Consider the following 9,414-nt stretch of genomic DNA (forward strand, 5'->3'; position numbering starts at 1 on the left):
TGTGCATTCTTGTCAATATTGTTTCCTTCAAAATCTATAAAGGCTAATGATTTTACTAGCTTATGACTTAAAGTTTACTGTTTCAGGAGAATTTTCCCAAATACTCAGTTGCCTCAAATTTATTTCAGCAAAAATTTCTTACAATATACTTTTAAATATTATCTCTTATTAGTTTATTTCATTGTTTTACTACTTTTTTCCTGGCAACTTTGTGAATAGTGCCTTTGCCAAACTTTGATTTCTACCACTTTTCTGTGACCTCTTTTTTCCTTATGTCATTTTCACTCTCCAGGTTGTTTTTCTACCTTTCTTCAATGCTAGTCATTATATTTTCATTTGAGTCTATTCTCTTTTGTGTCCTTGTGGTTCCCTTTATCTTTTTTTTTTTTGTTGTTGTTGTTGTTGTTGTTGAGACGGAGTCTCGCTCTGTCGCCCAGGCTGGAGTGCAGTGGCCGGATCTCAGCTCACTGCAAGCTCCGCCTCCCGGGTTTACGCCATTCTCTCGCCTCAGCCTCCCGAGTAGCTGGGACTACAGGCGCCCGCCATCTCACCCGGCTAATTTTTTGTATTTTTTTTAGTAGAGACGGGGTTTCACCGTGTTAGCCAGGATGGTCTCGATCTCCTGACCTCGTGATCCGCCCGTCTCGGCCTCCCAAAGTGCTGGGATTACAGGCTTGAGCCACCGCGCCCGGCCGGTTCCCTTTATCTTTAGGAGATAACTTTGTCTTTCTTTCATTTATCTGCCGGCTTCAATTAACTATATTTTCATTTCCTTATATTTTTGCCCACTTTTATTCTTATTTTTTAGATAACTGACTCAGTTGGCTTTTCATATCCACAAATGCTTATCTGAATAAATTTTATTCTATTTGAAGAGTTGGCTTAGAATTTTATTCTGATTCATAGTTATTTAATTTGGGGAGATTTGAATTAGTCAAAGTATATTGGATCTGATTGTTTTATTTATTAATGATTTACTTAAGTTACATGAACTTGAAAATTTCTTAGACTGATTTAAATAATTTATGAACACTCTTAGACTGATTTAAATAATTTTTATTTACTCCTGACCTCAAGTGTTCTGCCCTCCTCGGCCTCCCAAAGTGATGGGATTACAGGCGTGAGCCACCATGCCCAGCCTATCAGACCTTTCAGAAATAACATACAAAGGAAAACAATCATAAGGTGAGTAACAAATTCAAAATACACTCTAATATACAGAGGATTTTATATCCAGCCAACTAACCTCTGAGTACCAGGACTACACAAGAAAGTATTAAAGATACAAGAACATATAAAATCATTTACCTACAAGCCTTTCCTGAAGAAACTACAGGATGAGCTTCATCCAAACAAATATTACTGGGAAATCCTCACTGATATGGAAATCTTATATATTGTGTAAGTTAAAAATAATGAAACTAAAAATGAGAGAAGAAGAGAGAGGGAAAGAAGAAAGTAGAATAAGTTAAATTTTTTTAAATATAGAAGCAATTAATACAGGACTTGTAGAAAAGGAAACACAGCAATTATAATAAACATAGTTATAAAATATTGTGACACAGTTGAGGCCAAATCTATCAAAAGTCATATTTATCAATATGAATGTCTTAACTACCAAAAAAAGACATCACTTTGAATCACAAAACACAGCCCAAATATTTGCAGAATATAAGAGACACACCAAAAACAAAGTGATTAAGAAAGGTTAAAAATTTATGCATGGCCGGGTGCAGTGGCTCACACCTGTAATCCTAGCACTTTGGGAGGGTCAGGTGGGCAAACCACCTGAAGTCAGGAGTTCAAGACCAGCCTGGTCAACGTGGTGAAACCCCGTTTCCACTTAAAAATATAAAAAGTAGCCAGGTGTGGTGGCGAGTGCTTGTAATTCCAGTTAGTCAGGAGGCTGAGGAAGGAGAATAGCTTGAAGCAGGCGGAGGTTTCAGTCACCCGAGATCGTGCCATTGCACTCCAGCCTGGGTGACAAGTGCGAGACTCTGTCTCAAAAAAAAAAAAAAAAAAAAAAAGGCATATTAAGCAAATGAAAACATTTAAAAGAGCAAGGTATAGCGATCGCGATCCTTATGTAAATAGTATTCCATACACAAAACATTAAGCAAGACAAAGAAAGCAAGCTTTTTTTTTTTTTTTTGAGGAGGAGTCTCGCTCTGTCGCCCAGGCTGGAGTGCAGTGGCGGGATCTCGGCTCACTGAAAGTTCCGCCTCCTGGGTTCACGCCATTCTTCTGTCTCAGCCTCTCGAGTAGCTGGGACTATAGTCGCCCGCCACCACAGCCGGCTTATTTTTTTGTATTTTTAGTAGAGACGGGATTTCACCGCGTTAGCCAGGATGGTCTCCATCACCTGACCTCGTGATCTGCCCGCCTGGGTCTCCCAAAGTGCTGGGAAAACAGGCGTGAGCCACCGCACCCGGCGAAAGCAAGCTTTTAATGCTAAAACCCAATTCACGATGAAGATACAATACTTACCAATATCTGCGTAAAACAAATCACATTCTGCGTAAACAGAAACCACAGAAGCACTAATGAGTAGTTAAGAAGGCTCTCATCGGCCGGGCGCGGTGGCTCAAGCCTGTAATCCCAGCACTTTGGGAGGCCGAGATGGGTGGATCACGAGGTCAGGAGATCGAGACCATCCTGGCTAACACGGTGAAACCCCGTCTCTACTAAAAATACAAAAACTAGCCGGGCGAGGTGGCGGGCGCCTGTAGTCCCAGCTACTAGGGAGGCTGAGGCAGGAGAATGGGGTAAACCCAGGAGGCGGAGCTTGCAGTGAGCTGAGATCCGGCCACTGCACTCCAGCCTGGGCGACAGAGCGAGACTCCGCCTCAAAAAAAAAAAAAAAAAAAAAAAAAGGCTCTCATCATTGGGAACTTTAAAACACTAATCTCAATACAACACACATCAAGTGGAAAAAATAACCAAGGATATAGAAAACCTAAACATCATAAAATCAATAAAGAAAATCGTAAGAATAAATATAAACATTACACCCTTAGAGAATATACTTTTTTTGGAGACACAGCCTCACTCTGTTGCCCGGGCTGGAGTGCAGTGGAACAATCTCAGCTCACTGCAACCTCCAACTCCCTGGTTCAAGCAATTCTCCTGCCTCAGCCTCCCAAGTAGCTGGGACTACAGGTGGGCGCCACCGTGCCCTGCTAATTTTTGTATTTTTAGTACAGAAGGGGGTTTCACCATGTTGGCCAGGCTGGTCACGAATTCCTGACCTGGTGATCAGCCCACCTTGGTCTCCCAAAGTACTGGAATTACAGGCGTGAGCCACCACACCCCGCCTAGAGAATATACTTTGTCAAGAACACATAGAATAGTCACAAGAAATTATCATATAATAGATCACAAAGATATATCTGCAAGTTCCGTAAGTACAAATATTATTAACAACACTTTCTAGTTACAATTCAATGACACTAGAAATTATTAGCAAAGTAATAAACACAAAGACTGTTTCCCATGGAAATTTTTAAAAAATTGTTAACTATGGAGTAAAAGTAAAAGTTAACTATGGAGTCAAAGGGGAAATGGAAAAATTCTAAAAACAGTGATAAAATATTACAGATCAGCATCCATGGGCTCATTTAATGTAGAAATCAGAGGAAAATTCTTAGCACTGAGCACTCTATTGGACCATTTTCACATTGCTGATAAAGACACACCCAAGACTGGGAAGAAAAAGAGGTTTAGTTGGATTTACATTTCCATGTGACTGGGAAGGTCTCAGAATCATGGCGGGAGGTGAAAGGCACTTCTTACATGCTGAGGGCAAGATAAAATGAGGAGGAAGCAAAAGCGGAAATCCCTGATAAATCCATCAGATCTCCTGAGACTTACTCACTATCACAAGAGGAGCACGGGAAAGATTGGTCCCTATGATTCAATTACCTCCCCTTAGGCGGCTCCAACAACACGTGGGAATTCTGGGAGATACAATTCAAGTTGAGATTTCAATGAGGACACAGCCTAACCATGTCAAGCACATTTATTAGAAATGAAAGAATTCAATATATGATTTAATTTCACAGATGGAAAACACAGAAAAGTAATACAATAGCAAAGTAATACAAAACAAACAAAAAGCCCAAGAAAAAAAACAATAAAGATGAAAGGAGAAGCAATTGGATAGGGAATAGAAAAACAAGAGTGAAATGCAGACCTCAATAGAACTGTATCAATAGTGCATTACATGTAAATAGGTATAGCACCCCAACGAAAAAGCGCAGAAGACCAGACAGAATATAAAAGCAAGAAACAACTGAATTCTTGTCTATTAGGTACAAAATTTAGATATGATGACACAGATTGATGAAATTGAACAAGTGGGAAATAAAATACCATGCACATTATAAGCAAAAACTTCAATGTAAATATCAAACATCAAGACAAAAGGGACAAAGAAGGACAGTTAATAATGTTAAAAGTGTCAGCATATCAGTAATATGTAAAAATTATTGCCATACATGTGCCTAAAAACAGAAGTAGGATATAAAATATTTAACAACTAACGGGAGAAAAGAAACTCCAAAATCATAGTTGGAGATTTTAACACTAATCTTGCAGCAATTAATAGAAGAGGTGACCAAAAAAAAAAAAAACCAAAAAAAAAAAAAAGACCACTTCAAAATAAATGATCTGATGAATGCCATTAACTACTTTAATCAAAGTAATATTTATGAAAATCCTAAAAGCTGAGAATAAATATCCTTTCAAGTCCAAATGCAATATATTTACCAAGAATTTGCATATACTGGGTCATGAAACATGTCTCAATAAGCTTTAAAATTTAAAATTTTACAGAATATGTTCTCTCACCAAAACTATCCTAATTTAGAAATTAACAGAGGTAAAACATCGAGATATTCCCCAACATCTGGAAGCTGAACAACTCACTTTTAAACAACAGATTGCCCAAGGAATACATCACAACTAAAAACAAAATATTTTGAAATGGATGAAAATTAAAACACAGAGTATCAATATTTCTGAGAGGTATGGAAAACAGTGTAGATGAATCGATTTATGTATATGTTAGGAAATAAAGCAAAAACTCTATGTCAATGATACATTTAAACCTTAGGAAGCTAAGCAAAGCAAAAAGAGTAAATTTAGATGACAATAAGTAAGCAGAAAAAACATAGGTGACAGAAGAAATTGATGAAAACGAAAGCTAAAGAGCAATTGAGAGAAACAATGAAAACAAAAGGGTTTTTTTTATAATGAGCCCTAAAACTGGCAACACTTCAGCAAGTTACTAATATCTAGAATGAAAGGAAAGCTACTATTAAAATTCCAACAAAGGAGTAGATAATTTCCAACCTATTTTAAGTGACCAGCATAACTCCAGAAGTAAACAATATCCCTATGAACGTAGATGCTAAATTTCTTAACAAAATATTGGGAAATCAAATGCAGCAATTTTTTCTTTTTGGAGACACAGTCTCGCTGTGACACCCAGGCTGGAGTGCAGTGGCACGATCTCGGCTCACTGCAAGCTCCGCTTCCTGGGTTCATGCCATTGTCCTGCCTCAGCCTCCCGAGTAGCTGGGACTACAGGCACCTGCCACCATGCCCGGCTAATTTTTTGTACTTTTAGAAGAGACAAGGTTTCACCATGTTAGCCAGGATGATCTCGTTCTCCTGACCTCGTGATCCGCCTGTCTCAGCCTCCCAAAGTGCTGGGATTACAGGCGTGAGCCACTGCACCCGGCCATTTACCAGTTCTTTACTGCCAGTGTAGACTGTGATTGGTTAATGCCTGTGATGTGCTGTTTGTTCAATGTTTTGAATAATACCCCTCTATAAATGTGTACACGAGTCTGTCTGAACCTATTCTGATTCGGGGGCTGCCTGATTAACCAAAAAAAGAAAAAAAAACTGTACAATATTGGAAAAATAGTTGTTTTGTAGCTTTTGCCATCCTGCCTCAGATTTACTTATGCTTTTGACTTACTTCATAATCTTTAAGTAATAGCCAAATTGCAAACAATTGAGCATTAAAACTAATGACAATAATGGATTATAATATGTTAGGTAAAAAGAATCCATGTGCTTGCTTCGGCGGCACACATACTACAATTGGAACAATACAGAGATTAGCATGGCCCCGAGCAAGGATGACATGCAAATTCGTGAAGCATTCCATATATATATATACATGATACTCCAAAAGCAGACATAAGGAAAAAAGGAAGGACAGAGGGAAGAAAGGAAAGAAGGAAGAAAAGGATGGGATAAGGAAAATTTTCCTTTACAAAATAGCAGCTAGTAAATATAGAAAGATAAAATCAAAAATCACCATTTTTAAAACCCTCAATATAATAATTGATTTAGATAAGGTCATTAATGGATTCTAAACCCATGATCTCAAATTATCACCCACAGATTGGTTATTAGTTCCAAAGTTAAACACTGTACCTTTACAATGGAGAAATCTGGCTGGCACCACTTTAACTAACCTAGCAAACTTAGCATCACCAATATTGGAGACATCTTTCAGTATGTTCAGTCTGATATGATATAACAAATACACAGTAGTATCTGTGTAGTATTCTTGTTCAAAACACTTCACCCGAATTTAATTATGAGTTAACATTCAGACAAATCCAGAATACAGACCATACCACAAGACAATTAACTGACCTGGACTCTAACATCAGTTAATGTCATCAAATACAAAAAAGGCAATAGGACCGTAGTAGATTAAGAGACATAAAAAAAAGGAATAAAAGACATTTGGAGAGCAATTGGGAAAATTTAACAATGAACTGTGTAATAGGTGATACTGTACTACATTTTATTTTCTTAAGCGTGATAGTGGCATTGTAAAGATAAAACAATGTATATTTTTAGAAAACACATGCCAGGTATTAGAGAGTGGAAATGTCATATCTGCAAATGTTTTCAAGTGGTTCCACAAAAATAAAAAGAGAGAGGAGGCACTCAAGGTGTCGGAAATGTTAACACTTTGTGAATCCAGGTTAAAGGTATATGGTATTTATTGTACTATTCTTTTTTGTTTTGTTTTGTTTTGTTTTTGAGACGGAGTCTCAATCTGTCACCAGGTTGGAGTGCAGTGGAGGGATCTCAGCTCACTGCAACCTCCACCTCCTGGGTTCAAGTGATTCTCATGCCTCAACCTCCTGAGTAGCTGGGATTACAGGCATCTGCCACCACACCCAGCTAATTTTTGAATTTTTAGTAGAGACTGGGTTTCACCATGTTGGCCATGATGGTCTCAATCTCCTGGCCTCGTGATCTGCCCACCTTGGCCTCCCAAAGTGCTGGGATTACAGGTGTGAGCCACTGCACCTGGTCTATTATACTATTCTTTAACTTTTTGGTAAGTTTGAAATTTTTCACAGTAAAGAGTTAGGGAGAAAATCTTTCATTTTTATTTTTTATTTGTTTTAAACTTTAAACCCACAGCTATATCATATAGAAAACCTTTACAATATGTCCAAAATCAGGCTATCAACATATATTTTATATTTCTGTTATTAATTTGTTTTTTCTTCCCAAGGCATCATCATCTGAAAATATAGTTCTTTCAGTTTTTTTGTCTAGGAGGTAACAGTATGTTGTACTAAGGACTGAAATATCTAATCCTTGACTTTTCACAGTGTTTCCAGGAACGTGAGCAGTAATGCAATGGTTATTATTTGATGGTAATTATTGACTCTACCAGAACTTTAGAGTTTACAGATCACTAATTCATCATTTAGCTTTATACGTGAGAAAACTAAGGGAAAGAAAATATAATGACCTGTTTTAGTACACGTTGGCAGATATTAGCAAGTGGAGCCCAATTTTCTCAGCTCTAACCCAATCCAATGTTTTTTCTACTAAAAATTACTAGAACATGCTTGTATGGATGTTGACTCTAGAAGTTATATTACTACATGATAAAAAAGTTTGTCAATTATTTCACAATATTGGTTGGTATGAGTGTTAGCCAATTATAATCATGTAACCATAGCATATATAAGTGGGAGGTATTCATCGAATGGCAATAACAAGGGTAAATCTGGGGAGCATTATCATTATTCTTGTTTGGAGTGGATTTAAGTTTTTATATAAATATAGAAACTTCTTAATGGTGGCTGGGCACGGTGGCTTACGCCTGTAATCCCAGCACTTTGGGAGGCTGAGGCTGGCTGATTGCCTGAGCTTGGCAGTTCGAACCAGCCTGGGCAACATGGCAAAACCCCATCTCTACTAAAAATACAAAAAATTAGCCGGATGTGGTGGCTGGTGCCTGTAATCCCAACTATTCGGGAGACTGAGGCAGAGCAATTGCTTGAACTTGGGAGGTGGAGGTTGCAGTGAGCCGAGATCGTGCCATTGCACTCCAGCCTGGGCAACAGAGCAAGACTCTGTCTCAGAAAAAAAAAAAAAAAGAAAAAGAAAAAGAAAAGAAATTTCTTAATGGTGTATAAAATAAATAAATTATGTGATAGACACCAGTATCTAAGTTGCTTTCACAAAATATTTGGGAAAAGCTTAACATACATTGAGTTATTTTATATCTTTATAGCTAAATACTTCACTGTCCTTTTGAAGGAGAGATATAATTTGTTCAGCTTATTTTATAGTTTTGATTTGTAGCTCACAGGAAGCCCAGGAATCCTCAAATCAAGGATTTTAAGAAAGTTTAAATTAGTAGCAAGTTTTTTTGTTTCCTTATTTTTGTGACTAAAAAGTAATATGACCACATTAGAGCCTGTTGGCTGTCAGGGCTAGACTGCGCCCCACAGGCGCCATGGCAGTCCCCATGGAAACACCCAGGTGCCACCAGGCAGCATACAGGTAACAGGCCTGGAAGTTCCCCAGCAGCGTAGCTGGACATGCTCAAGACACCCTGGGGCTCCTTGTTTGTTGGCACAGACTCCAGGACCCAGTGAGGGAAACAGGAACACACCAGGCCAAGGAGTATGGCTAAATCCGTTTATTCCAAAATAAAAAGCAAAATAAACAGGAGTCGCATCACCAGGGATGCATGACCCCATCCCAGCCTCCTCCCTCTGTCCTATGCTAGCAATAAATAAGTTTCCCAGCCACAAATAATTATTAGAACCTCCTCCCCATGTGCCAGCTCCAACCACCGCTAGATACGATACAGAGGCGGCCCTACCCTCTGGAATATACAAAACGCTACACAGACACAATATGTACCCTGGGGAAGAAGGGCCACCCCAGCAGTCCATGTCCTCCCTGGTCCACAGTTAGCCCCACTGTCCTGCCTCTGCTGCCTCTCTGAATAAGAAGATGGGAGCCCCACTGAGGGAAGAGTTGCTATGGTAAGAGTAAGGAGGCCGTCAGGCCTTCTCCAAACAAACCAACTCCACCAACCTTAAATAACAATCATCATCATCCAGAAAT

At 38.7% G+C, this 9,414-nt stretch overlaps 1 non-coding gene across 1 annotated transcript; it reads left to right on the forward strand.

Annotated features, from left to right (window-relative positions):
- The first annotated feature begins 6,081 nt into the window (after positions 1-6,081).
- LOC117071663 lies at positions 6,082-6,184 on the forward strand. Its single transcript, XR_004432428.1, has one exon. It is a non-coding gene; the product is annotated as a U6 spliceosomal RNA (small nuclear RNA).
- Positions 6,185-9,414: the final 3,230 nt, after the last annotated feature.

Source organism: Trachypithecus francoisi, unplaced genomic scaffold, assembly GCF_009764315.1.
Source record: "Trachypithecus francoisi isolate TF-2019V2 unplaced genomic scaffold, Tfra_2.0 Lachesis_group3, whole genome shotgun sequence".
In the NCBI taxonomy this organism is placed as follows: Eukaryota; Metazoa; Chordata; class Mammalia; order Primates; family Cercopithecidae; genus Trachypithecus; species Trachypithecus francoisi.